At 43.4% G+C, this 20,958-nt stretch overlaps 1 protein-coding gene and 1 non-coding gene across 2 annotated transcripts in view; both read left to right on the top strand.

Moving 5' to 3' along the window:
• Nucleotides 1-20,958, top strand: part of LOC126175266 (F-box only protein 32) — a 546,963-nt gene that overhangs the window by 189,701 nt on the left and 336,304 nt on the right. The window lies entirely within an intron of this gene.
• Nucleotides 15,366-15,440, top strand: Trnai-uau (transfer RNA isoleucine (anticodon UAU)). Its single transcript has one exon. It is a non-coding gene; the product is annotated as a tRNA-Ile (tRNA).

Raw genomic sequence — 20,958 nt, 5'->3', positions numbered from 1 at the left:
TTTGTCCACTGAGCGTTTGTGAAAGAGAATACCCTTTCGACGTTGTTATTTTTGTCTGGAATCACGAAATAAGATTCTGCCAAATTCAGTCATTTCAAATAAAAGTCTTCATTATGCACTTGCGTGTCTCAAGACTGGTAGCAGCCATCTGCGAGCGCAGTGGTGCTGGGCGGGTTGCCGCGGCGCAGGACCTGTTTCTCGCCCGCATGACGCTGTATGCCGACAGAACCATCGAACAGGTGCAACGAGAAACTTCGTTCATGAAACCAAGTGGCACCTTCCCAATGCCCCATCGTCCAATTTCTGCCTACTGCGATAGTAATTGGCGATGTCTCTGGGTGAACACGCAGGAGTTGTCTACTGCGAAGTCCCATGTTCCACACTGTGCACTGAATGGTGTACTCCCAAGCACTTCAGCTGCACCAGCATTGCAGTCTGTCGTAAGCTCTGCCACATATCACCGCCTGTACTGAGTGTAGGGAGGCCTCTGAGATCAGCGCTCTGTGGTGTGTGGGCGCCCGACACCCCGTCGCCTATTCGCGGTTTCACCGCCCTTAAAACAACTTTCCATGGATGCTCACGAAAGTAGCACTCGTACATGGGACCAGCTTTGCCGTTTCAGAGCTGCTCGTCTCCAGCCGCAGGGTCATAACAATATGCCCTTTCTCAAAGTCGTTTATATCAATAGATTTCACTGTATACGCTGGTGCGGGAAACTTAGAATGGATATAACTTTCACATGACGTGTCACAGCGAAGTGAAATAGCTCTAAGAAACCTTGACCATACACAGATATGCTACAGTGTAGTACAAGAGGTTGTTGTTGTTGTTGTTGTTTTCTTCAGTCCAGAGACTACTCTATCCTGTGCAAGCTTCTTCATCTCCCAGTACCTACTGCAGCCTACACCCTTCTGAATCTGTTTAGTGTATTCATCTCTTGGTCTCCCTCTACGATTTTTACCCTCCACGCTGCCCTCCAGTACTACATTGGTGATCCCTTGATGCCTCAGAATATGCCCTACCAACCGATCACTTCTTCTAGTCAAGTTGTGCCACAAATTTCTCTTCTCTCCAATTCTATTCAATACCTCCTCATTAATTATGTGATCTACCTATCTAATCTTCAGCATTCTACTGTAGCATCACATTTCTAAAGTTTCTGTTCTCTTCTTGTCCAAACTTTTTATCGTCCACGTTTCACTTCCATACAAATACGTTCAGAAACGATTTCCTGACACTTAAATCTACACTCGATGTTAACAAATTTCTCTTCTTCAGAAACGCTTTCCTTGCCGTTGCCAGTCTACATTTTATATCCTCTCTACTTCGACCATCATCCGTTATTTTGCTCCCCAAATAGCAAAACTCATTTACTACTTTAAATGTCTCATTTCCTAATCTAATAACCTCAGCATCACCCGATTTATTTCGACTACATTCCATTATCCTCGTTTTGCTTTTGTTGATGTTCATCTTATATTCTCCTTTCAAGACACTGTCCCCTCCGTTCAGCTGCTCTTCTAGGTCCTTTGCTGTCTCTGACAGAATTACAATATAACAAAAAGAAATATGCAATAAGTCGAACAGAAATGACACATTCATTCAAGGACAGTAATTACACTAAACTCATCGCGATATCTGATGGTTCCCTGTACGTAAAGAAGGCGGGAATTGGTTCATAATAGGGTGTATGTTCACCACGGACGGAAGTGCTTGCTCTGCAAGGTACTCCCATGCTGACCAAAAAGGTGGTTAGGTGTTCTTGTGGTAGGACATTTCATTCCTCGACCAGCACATGTGACAACAGCTGCATGGTCGTTGGCAGACGGGGATGTACTGCAATACATCTCCCCAACGTGTACCACATGTGCTCGATGAGATTTATGTCGAAAAGAGCAGGTGAGTCCATTCGCTGGATATCGTCTTGTTACAAGAGCTCCTCCGCCTGCGCAGTTTTATGGGGTCGCGTATTGCCATCCATAAAGATGAAGTCGGGCCCGAATGCACCTCGGAAAGGACCCACATGGGAAGATGTACAGTGTCACAAAAACGTCGACTGATGAGTGTAGCTTGTTCAAGGATTTGGAGGTCAGTACGGCCACATAACATTACACATTCCCACACCATAACACCTGGACAATCAAAAGGTCGTGATCGAGAATTCTGGACGTACCCTCATAGGGTGAGAGGTGGGAACATGTAAGGCACCCAGGAACTTTGTCGAACATGATCGTCTTGGTGGTCCATATGTTACTGTGTGAAGAGGCCTGATTTTGCACGGGTGTAATGACCTTTGAACACGGTACACTTACTGGTCAACGTTTTTGTGACATGATCCTTCCCGATGTGGGTTTTTTAGGGGGACATTCGACCCTGACATTTTTTTGTGGATGACAGTGCGTGGCCGAATCTAACAGCGTAGGTAAGTCTTTGAACGAGCTAATATTCGACGAATGGACTGGCCTGCAATTCCCCCTTATAAACCCCATCGAGCGCATTTGGAACGCTTTGGGGGATGTATTTCAGCACGTCCACATGCACCAACGACCATCCACCAGTTATCAACCGCGCTGATGGAGGATGGAACGCCCTGTCACGAGAACTTCTTACCAACCTTGTCGCCAGCATGGAGGCACGTTACAAGGCATGCACTGCGTCAGTGGTGATCGCACATCCTGTTAAGAACCATGTCTCGCCTTTTGTAACGTCCAGGGGACCGCCTTAATTCGCGGTAACTTCAGTGCAATTGATGATGATGATGATGATGAAGTCCCATACTCTTTGACAGAGTGTAGGTGAACGATGCGGGAGACCTGCACCTCCGACCGTAATGGGGATGAATAATGATAATGAAGGCGACACAACACCCAGTCATCTCGAGGCAGGTGAAAATCCCTGATCCCGCCGAGAATCGAACCCGGGACCCCGTGCTCGGGAAGGGAGTACGCTACCTCGAGACAACGAGCTGCGGGCTTCAGCCGTAATTATTGTCTTTTAATAAAAGTGCCACTTCTATTCGTCTCATTACATATTTCTTACAGTTGTGTTGTGTAGTATTCTGTTGCATGGTGCAAGTTTCATGGCCATAGCTATGTTACCTGGCAATGACACATCTTGCGGAAGTTAATTTCGTCCTCTAGTTTTGCACACCAGCGTATACACACTGCGCAGCACTGTTTAAGTGTAACTTTTTCGAAATAGCGTAATTGTCTCCTATTTTAACGCAGACCTTCCTGTGTCTAGAACACCAGATATCCGTAAATGAATTTTTCATGAGAGTACGTACATCAGCCGTGCTTGACTACCGATGCAGACGACAGAGGACCTACTACCCCTTCTTTTCCGCACCGAGATCGCATTTTGGTTTAGGCCATCTCTAGGCCTTTGGCCGCCCCTGTGGAGCCAGGCGAGTCTGAAGAATGTTGATCTGTACAGTGGGGAGACGAACGCGCGTCCTGGAATACAGTGCCTCAAAAGGAACCATTAGTCTCTGGAAACTCGAAAAATGTGTTTTGAAATACGCTCCTGTTCTCTGGATATTTGGTCCAGAAAATCTGAGTAACATTCGCTAGCTATTTTATGCTTTGCATCCCAGGAAACACTAGTCGTCTCTTGTGGCAGATGTGGTACGGTGGGGTTGGGCTTCTCGATTTAGGTTCTCAGTGGTTTCCTCAGATCGCTTAAGGCGCGCATTCGGAAGGACGACGGTTCAATCCCGTCTCCAGCCATCCTGATTTAGGTTTTCCGTGATTTCCCTAAATCGTTTCAGGCAAATGCCGGGATGGTTCCTTTGAAAGAGCACGGCCGATTTCCTTCCCCATCCTTCCCTAACCCGAGCTTGCGCTCCGTCTCTAATGGCCTCGTTGTCGAAGGGACGTTAAACACTAACCTCCTCCTCCTCCTCCTCCTCCTCCTCCTCCTCGCTTAAGGCGAATGCTTGGGTGATTCTCCTGAAAGGACCAAACCGATTTCCTTTGTCAGTCCAAGCTTGCGCTCTTTCAATGACTGCATCGTCGGTGGGACATTTACAGCTAGTCATGATTTTCTTTTACTACTTTATCTTCTGGAAGACGAAACTGGCCTCAGTTCTTTTTATGCACGGCCAAATGTCTCCCTTATCTCCTGTCCCACTGCTTTGTCTACAGTTGCTGGTATGGAAGAGCCCAGTCTCATAGACAGTGACAAATCCCTGCAGAAAACAAATTCATTTCTTTTCAGAAAAGCCAAGGTTACTGGACACTCATCTCGGACGAATCTTTCTCAGTTGTTAATTCAACGTAAAATATACCTTGCTCTTTCCTCCTACATTCGTGCGGTATTAGTTACTTGCCAAACTTTAATCACAAACTGGCCAATAACATCTTGTGCTCTTTTTTTTAATCGTCGTATTTGTGAATGAAGTTTCGGGACGATCCTCACATGGATCAAGTTAAGACATTTTTTAATTCAGCAGCTCATATCTTTACAGTTTAGAACGGAAAAGAAGACTCATTATAAATACACTGTTTGCTCAAAAGTATTAGGACACCGCTATGTAACGAAGAATTGACTAAGTGTCATAAGAGACAGACGCGCCAGCATAAAATTAACAGCAGAATGGGCCGGTGACGAGAGTCACTGACTTCGAATGTGGACTAGTCATTGGATGTAAGCTGAATAACAAATCCGAGACATTTCAACCCCTCTAAAGCGGCCCAGGTCGACTGTTGGCGATGTGATTGTGGAAACGCGAAGGAATAACCACAGCTTAACCACGTCCAGGCGGACCTCATGTTCTGAAGAACAAGGACCGTCGAGCATGGCGGAGGGTGGTTTTAAAAACCTGAAATAGCAGAGGGAATCACTCGTGATTTCCAAAGGGCACAGTGAGTGTGCGTAGGTAGCTAAAAAGAATGAGCGTACAATGTCTGTACAGCTCCTCATAAGCCACACATTTCTGCAGCAAATGCTAAGCGACGAACCTGGACGAATGTTTTGAAGTGGTGAATCGTGCTGTACCCTGTGGCAAGCCGATAGAAATGTTTGCTTTTGGCAGATGCCTGGAGAACGTTGCCTGCTATCATGTGTAAAGGCAGCAGTGAAGAAGGAAGGAGAATGGTGTTAAGATAGGGGGTGTTTCTCGTGGTTAGGGTGTAGTCACCTTATTAGGATTAAGTAAACGCTAAATACGGAAGGATATGAAGACATCTTACAGCACTGCGTACTGCGTACAATAGATGCACAGTTTGGAGACGGTGACTGATTGTATCAACATCACAATCCACATTGTCATAAAGCAGCATCTATGAGGCAATAGTTTTAAGGATAATAACTTTTGTATCCCGCCTGGATAGGCGATGCTTGGGTCTGCTCCTGTAAACTGCTTTTGTAATATAGGCCGAGAGTGAAGGAAGCGAGTAGGAGCAGGAGAGGTGAATCACGTCGGTACTTCACGTAACTTTAAAACTTTTAATAGAGTCAAAAACACAATAAATATCAAATGCATACTTAACTTTGGCTACGATGAGTACGTAGGTGTGAAGCCGTAGTCCACGTCTAATCCTGTGATGTTAGGATGACTTCTGTATAATCTCAGAACTAACAAATACTCGTTGCTGTCCAAACTTTAACTGAACGTAACTAATACAAAGTCTCAATAGCAAGCTAGCCCACTCGGTAGTAGAAGCGAAATTTGCAGGCCGTCTGTTCTTGATGAAATGGACAGAAATCCAGACGGCACTCCCTGAGCTCTACAGCGTCGGCCAGAGGGCGCTGTGGTCGGCGTAGTTAGTCTTCTCTCGTAGTGCCAACTTACGAGAGTCTGCACCTACGGTGTGGCATCTTAACTATCGACGCCACAATAACATTCCTAAAATGGACATGGCTGCTCACAGCCCCGACGTGAATCCAATGTAACAACTTTGGGATGAGTCAGAACGTAGACTTCGTTCCAGACACTAGCACTACTTTCTATAGTTTCCGCTCTAGAGGAAGAATGGGCTGCCATTCGTCCACAGGCGTCACACTTGTCATCGAAAGTTTCCCCAGAAGGTTTCAAGCCGCCATAAAGGCGTAGAGTGGACACACCCAATAATAATGTCCATTAATGTGTGTCCGAATACTTTGGATCAGATAAGGTAGATTATCTGTTTATCTATGTCCGTTCGTGATAAACGGTCCACGACTAAGGTTTTGGTGATGTCTGGGTATTACACTTTCTTCTCTTACGCGGATCATACTACAGCTGTACGCGTACTTTTAAAAACTTATACAAACAAAACTCTTAAAAAGATCCATTCCAAGTGACAAAGATACAGCTCAACATACGTGAACCTAACACAGAGCCGGCCGAGGTGGCCGAGCGATTCTAGGCGCTACAGTCTGGAACCGCGCGACCGCTGCGGTCGCAGGTTCGAATCCTGCCTCGGGCATGGATGTGTGTGATGTCCTTAGGTTAGTTAGGTTTAAGTAGTTCTAAGTTCTAGGGGACTGATGACCTCAGATGTTAAGTCCCATAGTGCTCAGAGCCATTTGAAGCCTAACACAGAATTTCATTATCACCAATAGAATCTTTCGGCAAGCCGAGATATTTTATCATTTGCCCTTATGAGATTTTTTAAACTTCGATCAATGTGTCAGGACGCTTGGGCTGCACTCTTGACTAATATATGCTTATATTGTGAGTGCTGTGGAACGATGAAGCCATTATTTGACTGTCCTCTGAGACCAATGCATACTTTTCTCGGAGCGGAGTTCTTTTTAACAGCAGACTTTCGCCTGAGCACAAATGTATTATGTAATGGTAAACAGCAAGGAGTTAATATGTTAAATCTCCTTGACAGTGTAATAAAAGCCAGTATAGTCATTGGATTAGTTTCATTGGAATGATTAACCGGAACACATTGCGACAGGCGAGACTTAACGTGGTTTGCTTGCCTTATGCGTATGGGTGGTACGTGCTCAGCCTGTAGATTTGACTTTCTTAGTATACCCTTCTGTTTTTTCTCGCCTGCCAGCGCAACACTGGTCACGACAGCAACAATCACTACCATATACCTCCGTATAAGACAGTATTTCTATCGAAAGGAAGGGTATTCCCTGAAAAGTAAATACCAACAGAGATTCAGTTTTTCCACGGACTTCGTACACAAGCTTGGAAGTGCTGTGGAGAACAGCGAGGCGCAGAGGGCAGCGGTTGTACGTCGCTCCTCGTTATCGTTCAGGAATCAATAGATTCATGTTTCATTGCGCATGTCGGTTGCTCACGACTGCCGAAGATTGCTGAAGCGGCGGGGCTACTGCATGTTCATAGGGATCGCTCTCTGAATAATTGTTGATAGATGGCAGCTGCTTAGACGATTGACCTGCTTTCAGTTACTGCTCGTGTGTGCTTAGACTTATGCGATCTAGAGTCACTTTGAGAGCTGCTACATGGAAATCATACTTCCACAGTTTTAATTTCTTTTTTTATTCCATGATAAAATCAGTTGCGATTTTCAATACTTGTCAGTGTCAGGCTTTGGTGACAAGTTTTAAGTGAGTCAGAAACCGGGTACATCAGTCCGCTTGTGGCGTATCTATTTTTTTTTTTTAGTATTTTGTTTCAATAATTCTAATTTCTCTGTAGTGTTGTGTGAGAAGTAGGTATTTCTCAGGAAAGGTTGCTACAACTAGATGTCTTAGTTACATCGGAAGTTTCCTTTTCCTAGCAACGAACTTTGTCATCGGTACGTCTTTCAACGCGGTATTTTACCAAGTCTCCTTTGCAGAGTGGGTGTAAGTAATCACGGGTCATCGCATGCGCTTTCGTGAAGCAAAAGAAAACCCGAGCGGGACGTGAGAATCGGTAAACTTTAAACCTGCCTGTGAGCGCGCTTGGATGGCTCAAACAGAACTATCTAACCCTGCACATTTTCTATTAAAAAAAGTTGGTAGCATAGTGCCTGAATCATTCTTCTGGGGTACTTTGACTTCAGAGATAAGTAAAAATGAAACACGTTCAAAGAACCATAAACAGTGAATCATAATAGCGCTGGAATGCAGCCATACCGTGCTCTCAGATTGAATCACGTGATCGTATAAATAGTTTAGACAACTGTTCTCTCCGTTGCATTTTAGCTTCCTAGTTATAAATTCCCTTTTGAAAATCAATTGCAGGTGTGACAGCGTATTGCTTCATCACTAATACGCGTTACATCAGTTTTTGTTACTGTAATTGTTATGTAACAGGTAGTTTTTCCTTTGCTGCTTATTTTAGTGTTTCGCAATTGGCTAAAGTAGAAAGCAGTTTCGTTCTCGTCACAACTGTACTACTACTATACTACTAACATTCCAGATGAAGTATTTTTTTAGAGCTGTATATTATTCATAGCATTTTAAAGCTCAGGGAAGAAGAAATACGGCATTATTTCGCCTGTAGTCAGCAGTGAAAGGTTTCGCAATAAGAGTTGGAGAATGTGCTGCCTCAGCGTGGTTTCATCTGTTTCGCCTCCAGACTTTTGGTGGAAACAATGGATCCACGGTGTGCGATAGTTTTGAGCCTGATTTGCAGCAAATTAGCTATTTTCACAAGATACTTCTCTACAAAGCTGACAAGTGTTTTTTACTTTTCTGCTCCACAGTTCTTGGGTGTCAGGAAGGAAGCGGGTACTCCTACTGAAAGAAAGAAAGAAAGAACACAGCTGCTTTCATAACTTCGTAGAGAAAGTAACCTAGGGGAAAATTGTAGCATTTGTGTGCAATAAATTTTGAACAACTGTATTCCGATGTCTTTATTGGTCCCGCAAGTATTTGATGTTCAGAGACTATGGGATGAGTCTGAGATACGTGTACAAGGTTTGAGAGTTGGTCACTGTCATCAATATAAGTAAGAAGGTTAATAAAAATGTCTGGTTTTCTCAAGGACATCTGTATTATACTGTGTTTTGAGGAATATGTTCGATGTACTCGTGACTCCAGTGTCGCCCCCGAGCTACAGTTAAATGAAGTATTCACGTAAGCAGATGAGTCAGTCAGCCCCATAATGACAATTCTCCTTGCTCTACTCCATCCCCTGTATGACTATCGTTTTTAATTCAGCACTTCGTATCCAAGCACAACAGTTTAGGATTAGTGAGTGTTGTACAGCCATAAGGTTTTGCCACGACGCCGTACTCTTCCTGCTCGTCTCGACGGTGTACTTCTAAATACAGGAGCAGTCATTGGTTTTCCGAAGATCGTGCTTCAACTCATTTTAGTTGCATTGTTCGCGCTGTACTAACTGGCGTCCACCACTCCTGGTAGATTGCTGGCGGCGGGTCAATATATTGTTATATCTGGGGATATTGAGTGGCGTCTGTTAAATTGTTGCTTGGTTGATTTGGGGGAGGGGACCAAACGGCGACGTCATCGGTCCCATCGGATGAAGGCAGGATGGGGAAGGAAATCGGCCGTCCCCTCTCAAAGGAACCATCCCGGCATTTGCCTGAATCGATTTCGGGAAATCACGGAAAACCTGACTCAGGTTGGCCGGACGCGGGTTTGAACCGCCGTCCTCCCGAATGTTAAATTGTATGGATCTATTTATATAATTTCCTTCAAAACTAAATAAGGACCAAATTCTGTAGACATCCACACGTACACAGCGCACCGGAATATTTAATCTCTCTTAAATTAGCAAGACAAACTCAAGTTTATGCTTACATGTATAAAGTTGTTATATGTTTGCTCGAAGTAACCTCGAAACGGCATAAAACAAGTGAATAAAATGCTGAGTAGCCACCGACTCGAAGCTCTAAGTGATTTACCGTACATAACCTGAAAGTAATTCATTAATGCAATATTTTTTCCTTGTGAACACCTAATACGATGAGAAATGTTTTTGTTTGAAAATAACTGACTTGGGTTAGGTACGGAAGTATTTAATTTAACTACGTCCATGCACGCATTGGGCTACGTCTCACGCTTACTCTCTATTACTAAATGATGCATTCGGGAGGACGACGGTTCAATCCCGCGTCCGGCCATCCTGATTTAGGTTTTCCGTCATTTCCCTAAATCACTCCAGGCAAATGCCGGGATGGTTCCTCTGAAAGGGCACGGCCGACTTTCTTCCCCATCCTTCCCTAATCCGATGAGACCGATGACCACGCTGTCTGGTCTCCTTCCTCCAAAACAACCAACCAACTAACTAAATGATGCTTCAGTTAATTTAATTCAAATGAATATACGAGATTTATAATTATTGTACATCAAAATTTACAAAAACCCTACACAGTTCAACTGATTAATGTACAAACACTGCTGCTCTCATTACAGTCATACAAAGATCAAGCCCTTAACACAAGTTTGAAAACGGGATGAAAACTGCAAGATCTGTTTAGTGAATGGAGTACCGATTTACTATCCTCTATTACGAGCTGCATTCAGTTCCTAAACAGGGCAAGACCCGCTATACATTGATCTCAGCCATTAGTGCCCGTTTGCTCTACGTCCAATAAGAGCTAAGGAACGACACTGCTCTAGTGTATCACTTCAACTCGTAAAGAAAAAGTACACATTACCTTGTCGCTGAGCAGACAAATACAGATGAGCGGTATATGCTTATTCCCACGTCCTCTATCCAGATTTATTATTGCATTCACGCATAGCTCTTTTTCTCCCTCACAGGACATCTTATTGTGGCGACGCTCATTCGCACTTTAAACCAATGTCACGCCTGTTGTCTACAACAGAGCCAAAACAGAACACATCTGACAACTGCCTTACCATCACATGCAACTTCCAGCGATCACTTCCTTGCCAGCACTGTCTGCCGGAGCGCAACCGCAACAGCATGGACACTCCAAACGACTGCTTCACTCCGACTGGCACTTCCTCGTTTCATAAACTAGCCTGTCCCAGTAAGGCGACCACGCCGTCGCTACTCATTGGCTGACAAGGAGACCGTACGAACTTCCCCCTCACTGATTTATCTCATATGGACAGGGTATGTAGGACACGACGAGCACTTCAACATGCGTAAACAGGAAGACGCAACTCTCCACCGTTTTCGAGAAAATAGAGTTTGAAAATGATAGGCGTGCTTATATACCTTGTAGGGCGGCTAGTATTGAAGAGGCCGCAGCCGAGCGAGTAACCGCTTAGCTTCATAAGCGCAAGGTTTCTGGATCGCATCTTGATGCCAGTGTTTTTTTCTCTCATTCCCACGCAGCTCTAACAACAGATTTATGAGTGTGTAAATTATCAATATTTACTCATTCCTTTTTTTCTAGCTGATTTCCTGAAAAAAGGAAAAAAGCATTTTTCTTAAAGATACTGGAAATAAAAAAAAGGATACACGATTGAAATGTGTATTCTTATAGGACAACTATCCAAGGAGTTCCACCCAATAATATCCAAACAGCAGACTCTGTACACAATTTATTAAATTGCCAATACTAAACTCTTTTAAATAACAACAAATTCATGTAACTTACAAAACTTAACAAATGGTTAAAGAGTGAGCTTTAAAAACAATAACGGTGGCTTGCCACCATAAAATCAAGAACCTTTTACAATAGTGCTTTTAGAGTTTACCCAAAAGACAAAATCCAATAATAAGTTAACTTGGCATTACAATTTAAAATGATTTATATAAAAAACTTTGAGAAAGATAATGGCGCTTGGCACCATAAAATGAAAGAAGCGCAAGACACAACCAATAAATATAACAAAATAATAATTTCATACAACCAAAGGGCGGGGCAACTCCCAACGCAATCACAGACGAGGGAGCTCTTAACACTTCGGAGCCTTCCCACTAGAAACGGTCCCCGAGATAAACTGTTGAGAGCTCCCCGACATGCCTCCCACAACTGCCCATCACTTCCGTACTTTGGTTATGTTCTGTAACACACGACAGATAATATCAACACAACATAAAATTAAAAAATACAGTATAACATCCCGACAGCACATGATAACCACGGCGCCGTTAACTCGGGCGCTCTTAAGTGCCGGAAGCCAACATACAAATCTCAAACAATTCTCGCTTCTTAAAACGAAACAATAAAAGCCAAGCGCACATAAATAGTCAAACCACAGTCTTAGAAGTGCCTTAACGACACCAAACGCGACTATTCCATCAATTTAATAATAACACAGTAAAAAAATACAGAACATAGCACTAAATGCTGTTACACAACCAAATTGACGAGATCGTGATCAGATCCCAGAAGACCACATATACCAAGCAGCAGTAATTCACTATGTATATACTGTACAAAACCGCCCTTCTTAGGCAGACTTTACCTAACACATCGACTGCCAAATGTACCATACATGAACGTAACTCCGGGCAGGACTCCAGTTGAGCAAATAAATTAGTACCAACAAATATCGTAACGAGCCACACACACAGCAAAAAGTTCCAACAACACCGTCCTACATCAGAAAAGTTTAGAAACCGCTGCTGAAGCTTCCAGGGGAAAATCTGAAGAGCCAACCGAGCCCACACCCTAACCTGGCAGACAACTCCAAAATTCAGCAACTAGTTGTCTCCGGGCCAGAGTACCACAGGACCCCACACCAGACAGGCAGGAAGAACAAGTACGCCGACTCCAATTAATCACCACCGCATGGCCAGCACAGCGGCGAGTCGTCTCCGCCCCAGACCACTCTGCTCCTATTGCGAGGCACAACCACCTTAGCGCTAGTCACTAGAGCGAACTTCACGTTCCGTCCAATACCCGGAAAACCAACCACCCTCTCGCTTTCCGCCGGCCACCGCAAACACAGGCCAGCGACGTCATAGCAAATCGTCACCGGAGCGCCACCCGCATCAGGACAGCGAACTATAATCGATTACAGTGCGCGCTCTGAACAAGATCACAGGATAGCGGCGCGCGCCATATCAACGATAACTTTGAATGAATCGGTATAGTCATTTGATTTATATTATTGTATTTACATTTGTGACAAGTATAATGTGTAACCTAGAGATCACTGCACGTATCCGGATGATACTGATCTTAGAAACATGGAAAACAATAATTATTGCGGCTTACAGCAAATGTAACTAAGCCGGCCGAAGTGGCCGTGCGGTTAACGGCGCTGCAGTCTGGAACCGCAAGACCGCTACGGTCGCAGGTTCGAATCCTGCCTCGGGCCTGGATGTTTGTGATGTCCTTAGGTTAGTTAGGTTTAACTAGTTCTAAGTTCTAGGGGACTAATGACCTCAGCAGTTGAGTCCCATAGTGCTCAGAGCCATTTTCTTTTAAATGTAACTAACGCAGAATTTTTGCATGTGCATGTTTTTTTTCTCAATGTGTCTATTGCAAAACAAACTTCATTTACATTCATAAACGGTTCTCTGTCGTCAACAAAATTCGCGGCCTACCATACATATCGAAGCATACCACCGGATATTGATGCAAATAGCTCGTAAGAAAAGTAGTACCGACAGCTAGATTCGATCCCGAGATCTCGCTCTTATGAAACTAAAGACTTACTCGCTCAGCTGCCGACTCCTTGCAGACGAGAGCGAGCATAGAAAGTATATAAGGGAGCCTACAGCTTTCAAGCTAGATTTTCTCGAAAACGGCTGAGAATTGAGTCTTCCTTTTTGCTTATGTTGAAGTCCCAGTCGTGCCCTACACCGCCCAGTCTGCGTGAATCAAGTCGGCCGGCCGAGGTGGCCGAGAGGTTCTAGGCGCTACAGTCTGGAGCCGCGCGACCGCTACGGTCGCAGGTTCCAATCCTGCCTCGGGCATGGATGTGTATGATGTCCGTAGGTTAGTTAAGTTTCAGTAGTTCTAAGTTCTAGGGGACTGATGACTTCAGAAATTAAGTCCCATAGTGCTCAGAGCCAGTTGAACCATTTGGATCAAGTCAGTGAGGGAAAGTTCGTACCCTCCCCCTAGTGAGCCAAACTCGCTCGAATGACGTAAGTGTAGCCGACGTAGCAGAGAAAACGCGGAAATATATCTATGAACTATCGATACAAAAGATAAAGTCCATGCCAGTAATCGACAATGGCGTAAATGGAACGTATGAAAGACGGTTGATTAAAGCAGATGCCTTGCAAAATTTACAGTTGATAGCGAATAGGAGTGACACTGAGGAGTTACTTCAGGAACACATCCTCAATACCTCTAGAACTAGTCATAACTCGCTTGAGATTTGTGAAAGAATGTGGTAAACGCCAAAAGTGTGCAAGGATTCATTAAAACAGATGCAGGAAATGCAGATCAATTGTTGTGATTCATTGCTAGAACTTAAAAGGAAGAGCAGTTCTCCCCATTAGCCAGCGCTTTTATCGTGTTTCCGGAAAGACACAATACCACTTCGCGAAACTTCGATGACGATGTACGAAAAGGACTTCGTCCGTATGAACCACACGACAGCAAACTAGTAGTTTTCTAACACGATTTGTATCAAATATTTTGTGACATTTTTTCGTTCTCTCTTTTTTCTTTCTTTCAGGCTCGCTTGCGTTGTTAGATACAGAAGACATCTCCAACAGAGTAATTGTTTCAGTAAAAATATTTTTAGAACAACTGCAGCTCATTGCTGTAATAAATGGCTTCTATTACACACATTCTCTGGTCATTAAATTTCGTGCCTTTTTTTTAAATCTCAGGCTTTTTACAAGAAACTTTTCACATTCTACAAAATAAATTTCTTCACCAATAAGAAAAAGCTTAAAAATATTTTTATTTTACGTAATTTGCCTGTTATGACTGTTTATTCATCTTGTTATTACAGATAACTGTTGTCACCGACTAATCAACTTCAGTGCACTATATACGAGAAATATATCTTCCAGACAGAAAAACCAATATCATCATTTTTGATAATTAAATGGACACCCTAGCTACAAAGAGGCGTTGATGTACTTCATTGGGGACATGTTGAAAATGTGTGCCTCGACCGGGACTCGAACCCGGGATCTCCTGCTTACATGGCACACGCTCTATCCATCTGAGCCAGCGAGGGCACAAAGGATATTGCGTCTGCAGGGACTTATCCCTTGCACGCTCCCTGTGAGACCCACATTCCCAACATGTCCACACCACCACATTCGTATTTCGCCTAATAGATGTTTGCCCCATCATACTCATTACTCGTCGCAGACTAATCTACCAAGTCCCGTACGAGTTCGGGCATAGCGTGTGCGTTCGCACAAGAAGGTCAATGGCCGGGAAGCCATATTTTAACTATGTATGACGGTAGTATCTGTTCCCGAAACGCACACGCTATGCCCGAACTCGTACGGGACTTGGTAGATTAATCTGCCACGAGTAATGAGTATGATGGGCAAATATCTATTAGGCGCACTACGAATGTAGTGGTGCGGACATGTTGGGAATGTGGGTCTCACAGGGAGCGTGCAAGGGATAAGTCCCTGCAAACGCACTATACTTTGTGCCCTCGGTGGCTCAGATGGATAGAGCGTCTGCCATATAAGCAGGAGATCCCGGGTTCGAGTCCCGGTCGAGGCACACATTTTCAACATGTCCCCAATGAAGTACATCAACACCTCTTTGCAGCTAGGGTGTCCATTTAATTATCATTTCATTCTAGCAGAGCTGCATGGTCATTAACGGTAACTGTTCTTTCGGGAACAGATACTACCGTCATATATAATTATAATTTTTCTTTACACCCTATGAAGGAGTTAATTTACAATGGACAGCTTTTTTCCTTTTAATTTGGATATACAATAAAGGATCAAGGGGATTTCTTGATAACGCGGCTGCCACGTTCTCGTATTTGCTGGCCGTTCGCTAATAGGTAGAGGTTGGAACTTGCGAAGATCGGTATCAAGTGAAAACATTCTAACACGTTGCCACAAGTGCCTTTAACACACTATAAGTAAGTAAGAGACGTTTTGCAGGAATATATTGACACAACTACTCTGGAGCTTAATGGAAGAAAGAGAATGTCACCGGCACTTCGTCGTCGTGTTGAAAGACACACCAGTAATAAAAAGAAAAAAACATCAAAACTGGCTCAGAAATGTGTGAAACAAATGAGTCTATCGTTCACACTTACATTCAGGGTGAATCACAAATCCACTCAAATTACATATGACGACAAAGTAAACTGCGTACCACTGTTCACAAGCAGAACTTATTGTACCAAGAATATATCAAGTTCTGTACTGATAAGACAAATGTAGTAGCAAGATATCTGGCGACTCGTTTACAACCCTGTATTGTGAGGAGTGACTCAAATGGCTGTCAAAATGGCTCTGAGCACTATGGGACTTAACATCTGAGGTCATCAGTCCCTTAGAACTTAGAACTACTTAAACCTAACTAACCTAAGGACATCACACACATCCATGCCCGAGGCAGGATTCGAACCTGCGACCGTAGCGGTCACGCGGTTCCAGACTGAAGCGCCTAGAACCGCTCGGCCACTCCGGCCGGCGAGGAGTGACTCATATATAAAAGATTGGCGTCATTTTATTGCAAAACTTGAAGGGCTAGTTCTGGCTCCTGGAGACATTCTCGTAAGTTTTGACATAGTGTCCTTATTCACTATGATTCCAGTTAACGAAGTTATGTTTTTTTATAGCGGATATTTTTCCAGGAGATTTGACTGCTCTTTTTAGACATTGTCTTACTTCGAGTCAGTTCCAGTGGGGCGATGAATTTTATGAGCAACTTGACGGTGTAGCAGTGGGTAACCTATTAGGTCCTGCGATTGCTAATTTATATACGGAGAAATTTGAACAATCGGCTTTGGACAAAGCAAATAAGAAACTATCTCGCTGGTACCGTTTTGTAGATGACACATTTGTGGTTTGATCTCGTGGTAGGAAGCCTTTGGACGAATTCTTTGATCATCTAAATAAAATTAATCCAAAAATCCAGTTCAACATGGAAATGGAAAAAGGTAACATTATATCTTTCTTGAATGTTTTAGTTATGAGACAGTCCGATGGAAGTTTGGAACAAAGTTTTTCGGAAAGTGGCACGTACGGGCAGATATTTGCATAGAAACTCCAATCACCATCCACAACGAAAGAGAGGCGTTATTAAAAGTCTTGTTGATGGAGCTGAAGGGACATGCACATCGGAACACCTGGACCCTGAAATAAAGCATCTGAAACAGGTCTTTGAGAAAAATGGCTACTCAGGGAAAGAGGTAAAGAGAATTTTGCGACCAAAAAACAGAAGACCGAAGGACAAGGATTTATCACAACAATGGAAAAATATAGTCTCTTCCTTTTACTATAAAAGTAACGGATCAGATCGGTAAGACTTTACAGAAACGTGACATCAGACCGATCTTTAGACCAACAAAGAAAATAAGACAAGTACTCCGATCTACGATGGATAAATATCCTCCTCTGTCGACATGCTGTATACAGGATTCCGTGGACATGTGGTAAATTTTACAGTGATACTAGCAAGAGGAGCGTCAATACACGGCTAAAGTAGCACAAAAGTCTAGGAAAAATACAGAAATCAGCTGTAGTCGAGCGTGATCTTCAGTCAGAGAACCACGAAGTGAAGTTTTCTGAAACAGAAATTTTATTTAAAACGTCAAATTATTTTCCACGACTATGTAGAGAAGCCACTGAAAGTTATAAGCACCAGGATAATTGTAATAGGAAAAGTGGGCAATGAAACTTAGAGACATATGGACAGTAGCTCTGCAGAATCGACAGACAGTTTTATCTTTGACAAGACAACAATCGATAGTTAAGTTTTATCCCTGACAACGATTATCTCTGCTCATCACGTGTTACCTTGATCACGCCTCTTTTCCTACAGTACTTATGTAGTTCTCGGAAGTCCGACCGGTCAGTCGGCAACACTCAACGGAGGAGCGCCTCTGAGGATGTTCGTGAGAGTCCTGGACGAAACGTCAGGAACACGACCTCACATCCCGAAAGCTTTACCAGCGGCTATGTCATCCAGTCGTGAAAGCCTTCATTCTGTGAAATGTAATAGAAGATTCCAACATATCAGATCAAAATTTGTCATTTTTTGACGAGATAATTGAGCAAGTAAGAAGGTCTGACAATCGTTTAAATCGAATCAGTTGCCTAGAAGATGCAGATCTACATAACAAACTTGCATAATTCAGGTATATTATTATTAAAAAATGAGTAAGGCAACTAAAATTAAATTGTCTAGTATTTACTGCAGTTCCTCTTCTGCTTAATGGCGGAGATATACGAACCAAATGAATGATAAATAAGATTCAGGCATATGAAATGAAATCTCTAAGAAATGTGAAAGGCTGCACAAAATTTGATTTAATAAAAACAATAATATAGCAGAAAAGTAGGAAAAGTTAAAGTAATAAATAGTGTAAGAGATGAATATAGAGTTAAATAGAAAAGGTGCCGAGCGACAATTACCATCAAAGGCCATGCAACACACGATGAGCCAAAACATGATGACAACTGCCCAGCGCTATAGGGAAAGTATATAAGCGAAGCATACACACATTGGGAATCATTCTGTCGACGATATGTGTTGCAAATGGGAAACTCACGGACATACTAGACTTTGACAAGAGCACCTGCAGCGCAGATTGTCCCGCAGCGGATGACCCCTACGTCTTCCAATGTTGATAACGCTATATTCTTATTAACGATTGCAGTGGTACAGTATCATGGAGTTTGGACCGTGGATCAATGCAGGTCGTCACGTGGTGGAATGGATCACATTTCGTGTAACATCAGGTCGATGGTTGTATCTGGATACTCCGTCATCAGCCGGCCGAAGAGGCCGTGCGGTTAAAGGCGCTGCAGTCTGGAACCGCAAGACCGCTACGGTCGCAGGTTCGAATCCTGCCTCGGGCATGGATGTTTGTGATGTCCTTAGGTTAGTTAGGTTTAACTAGTTCTAAGTTCTAGGGGACTAATGACCTCAGCAGTTGGGTCCCATAGTGCTCAGAGTCATTTTGATACTCCGTCATCCAGGTGTCTACTCGAAACGTACTGCGCTGATAACCTCACCGTTTTGCGCCCATAAGCACTGTTGTGACTGACGGTTCACAATTTCTCACAAACGACTTTTATTGATGTAAGTTCACAAGGTTGATGACTGAACGTACATACGAAAGATAACAATAACGAAAAAGTCACCTAATTGAGGCAAACAAAAGTTCACTTCTTATTTTCCACAAAGGTTCGTGGTAGCACACTCACACACTAGTAACAGTCCAATTCCGAGATGAAGATGTAATCTTCGACGGTCGCAATACACAAGTCGGCATCCGGCGTCAACTGACTTTCGGGCCTGGTTCTAGCCCCTAAATAGCAGTCTCCAGCCAATCAGATTTCGGCTTAGTGATACTTCCTGCAGGCCGTGGCTCGAGCTTCCCCTGCAGGAAGTAGTGCTCGGGATGTCTATTTCTATTATCTGGTATGTAAATAGCCGGAGTTTACCATGGTGCTTTTGGGTACGCCTTGGGCATAGACAACGTCGTCCTCTGTCTACATCTACATACATACTCCGCGATCCACCATACGGTGCGTGGCGGAGGGTACCTAGTACCACAACTTGCATCTTCTCTCCCTGTTCCACTCCCAAACAGAACGAGGGAAAAATGTCTGCCTATATGCCTCTGTATGAGCCCTTATCTCTCTTATATTATCTTTGTGGTCTTTCCGCGAAATATAAGTAGGCGGCAGTAAAATTTTACTGCAGTCAGCCTCAAAGGCTGGTTCTCTAAATTTCCTCAGTAGCGATTCACGAAAAGAACGCCTCATTTCCTCCAGAGACTCCCACCCGGGATCCTGAAGCATTTCCGTAACACTCGCGTGATGATCAAACCTACCAGTAACAAATCTAGCAGCCCGCCACTGATTTGCTTCTATGTTCTCCCTCAATCCGACCAGATAGGGGTCCCAAACGCTCGAGCAGTACTCAAGAATAGGTCGTATTAGTGTTTTACAAGCGGTCTCCTTTGCAGATGAACCACATCTTCCCAAAATTCTACCAATGAACTGAAGACGACTATCCGCCTTCACCACAACTGCCATTACATGCTTGCCCCACTTCATATCGCTCTGCAATGTTACGCCCAAATATTTAATTGACGTGACTGTGTCAAGCGCTACACTACTAATGGAGTATTCAAACATTACGGGATTCTTTTTCCTGTTCATCTGCATTAATTTACATTTATCTATATTTAGAGTTAGCTGCCATTCTTTACACCAATCACAAATCCTGTCGAAGTCAGATCTTGTATCCTCCTACAATCGCTGGTGTTATATGGGTTGCCGGCCCTCAGGGGATACCTTCGCTCCGGTATAACAAGCACCAAACACACTTTGAAACGAACGCCACACTACAGACGCATGTAAGTGGGGCCAGTGTTATGCTGTAGGAAACATAATCTTGTCTTCAGTGGCATCTGTGGCAGTAACCGAAGGTGCCATGACAGCTGCTCACACCGTAAAAATTATTGTGTAACACTTGCAGCCCTTCATGCTTGAAATTTTCCCCGGCGGCGCTGGCAGAAGCGGCTCTCGCAAAATTTACCAGTGTGCTAGAATGCGGTGCTTTTAGCCTTTTGACTTAGAGGAACAGTAATAATAAATAAATTGAATATATTAATTTTGAGTATGTAAATGGAATTGCTTAAATATATTTAAATTTTGTAACTAATCGTTTAACATTTCGAGGAACAACATAAAATGAAAAAATGATGGTAGTAGTGGGATTCGAACCAGATTGGACGAAATGCGAGTCAGGGAACTTGACCACTTTTGCATTTTGTTCGTTATTGTTCGTTGTGTTTGGTTGTAGCGGATGTCAACACGACATCCGTTGAAGTTCGTTGCTGATCCCTTAACTCAGTTACGAGGGCTATCCACAAAGTACATTACGTTTTGGAATTAAAAATAAATCAAGTATTGGAAATTTTTTTGTTATATACAGATGAAAGCCACACTTAAATACTACTTTTCTACATAGTTGCCATTTAAATTAAGGCACTTATCGTAGCGATGGACGAGCTTGGAAATTCCTTCGTCGTAAAATT

The sequence above is a fragment of the Schistocerca cancellata genome, chromosome 3 (genome assembly GCF_023864275.1).
Source record: "Schistocerca cancellata isolate TAMUIC-IGC-003103 chromosome 3, iqSchCanc2.1, whole genome shotgun sequence".
NCBI classification, from domain to species: domain Eukaryota; kingdom Metazoa; phylum Arthropoda; class Insecta; order Orthoptera; family Acrididae; genus Schistocerca; species Schistocerca cancellata.
Note: the sequence above shows the minus strand (reverse complement) of the source record. Positions and strands in the feature narration are given on the sequence as shown.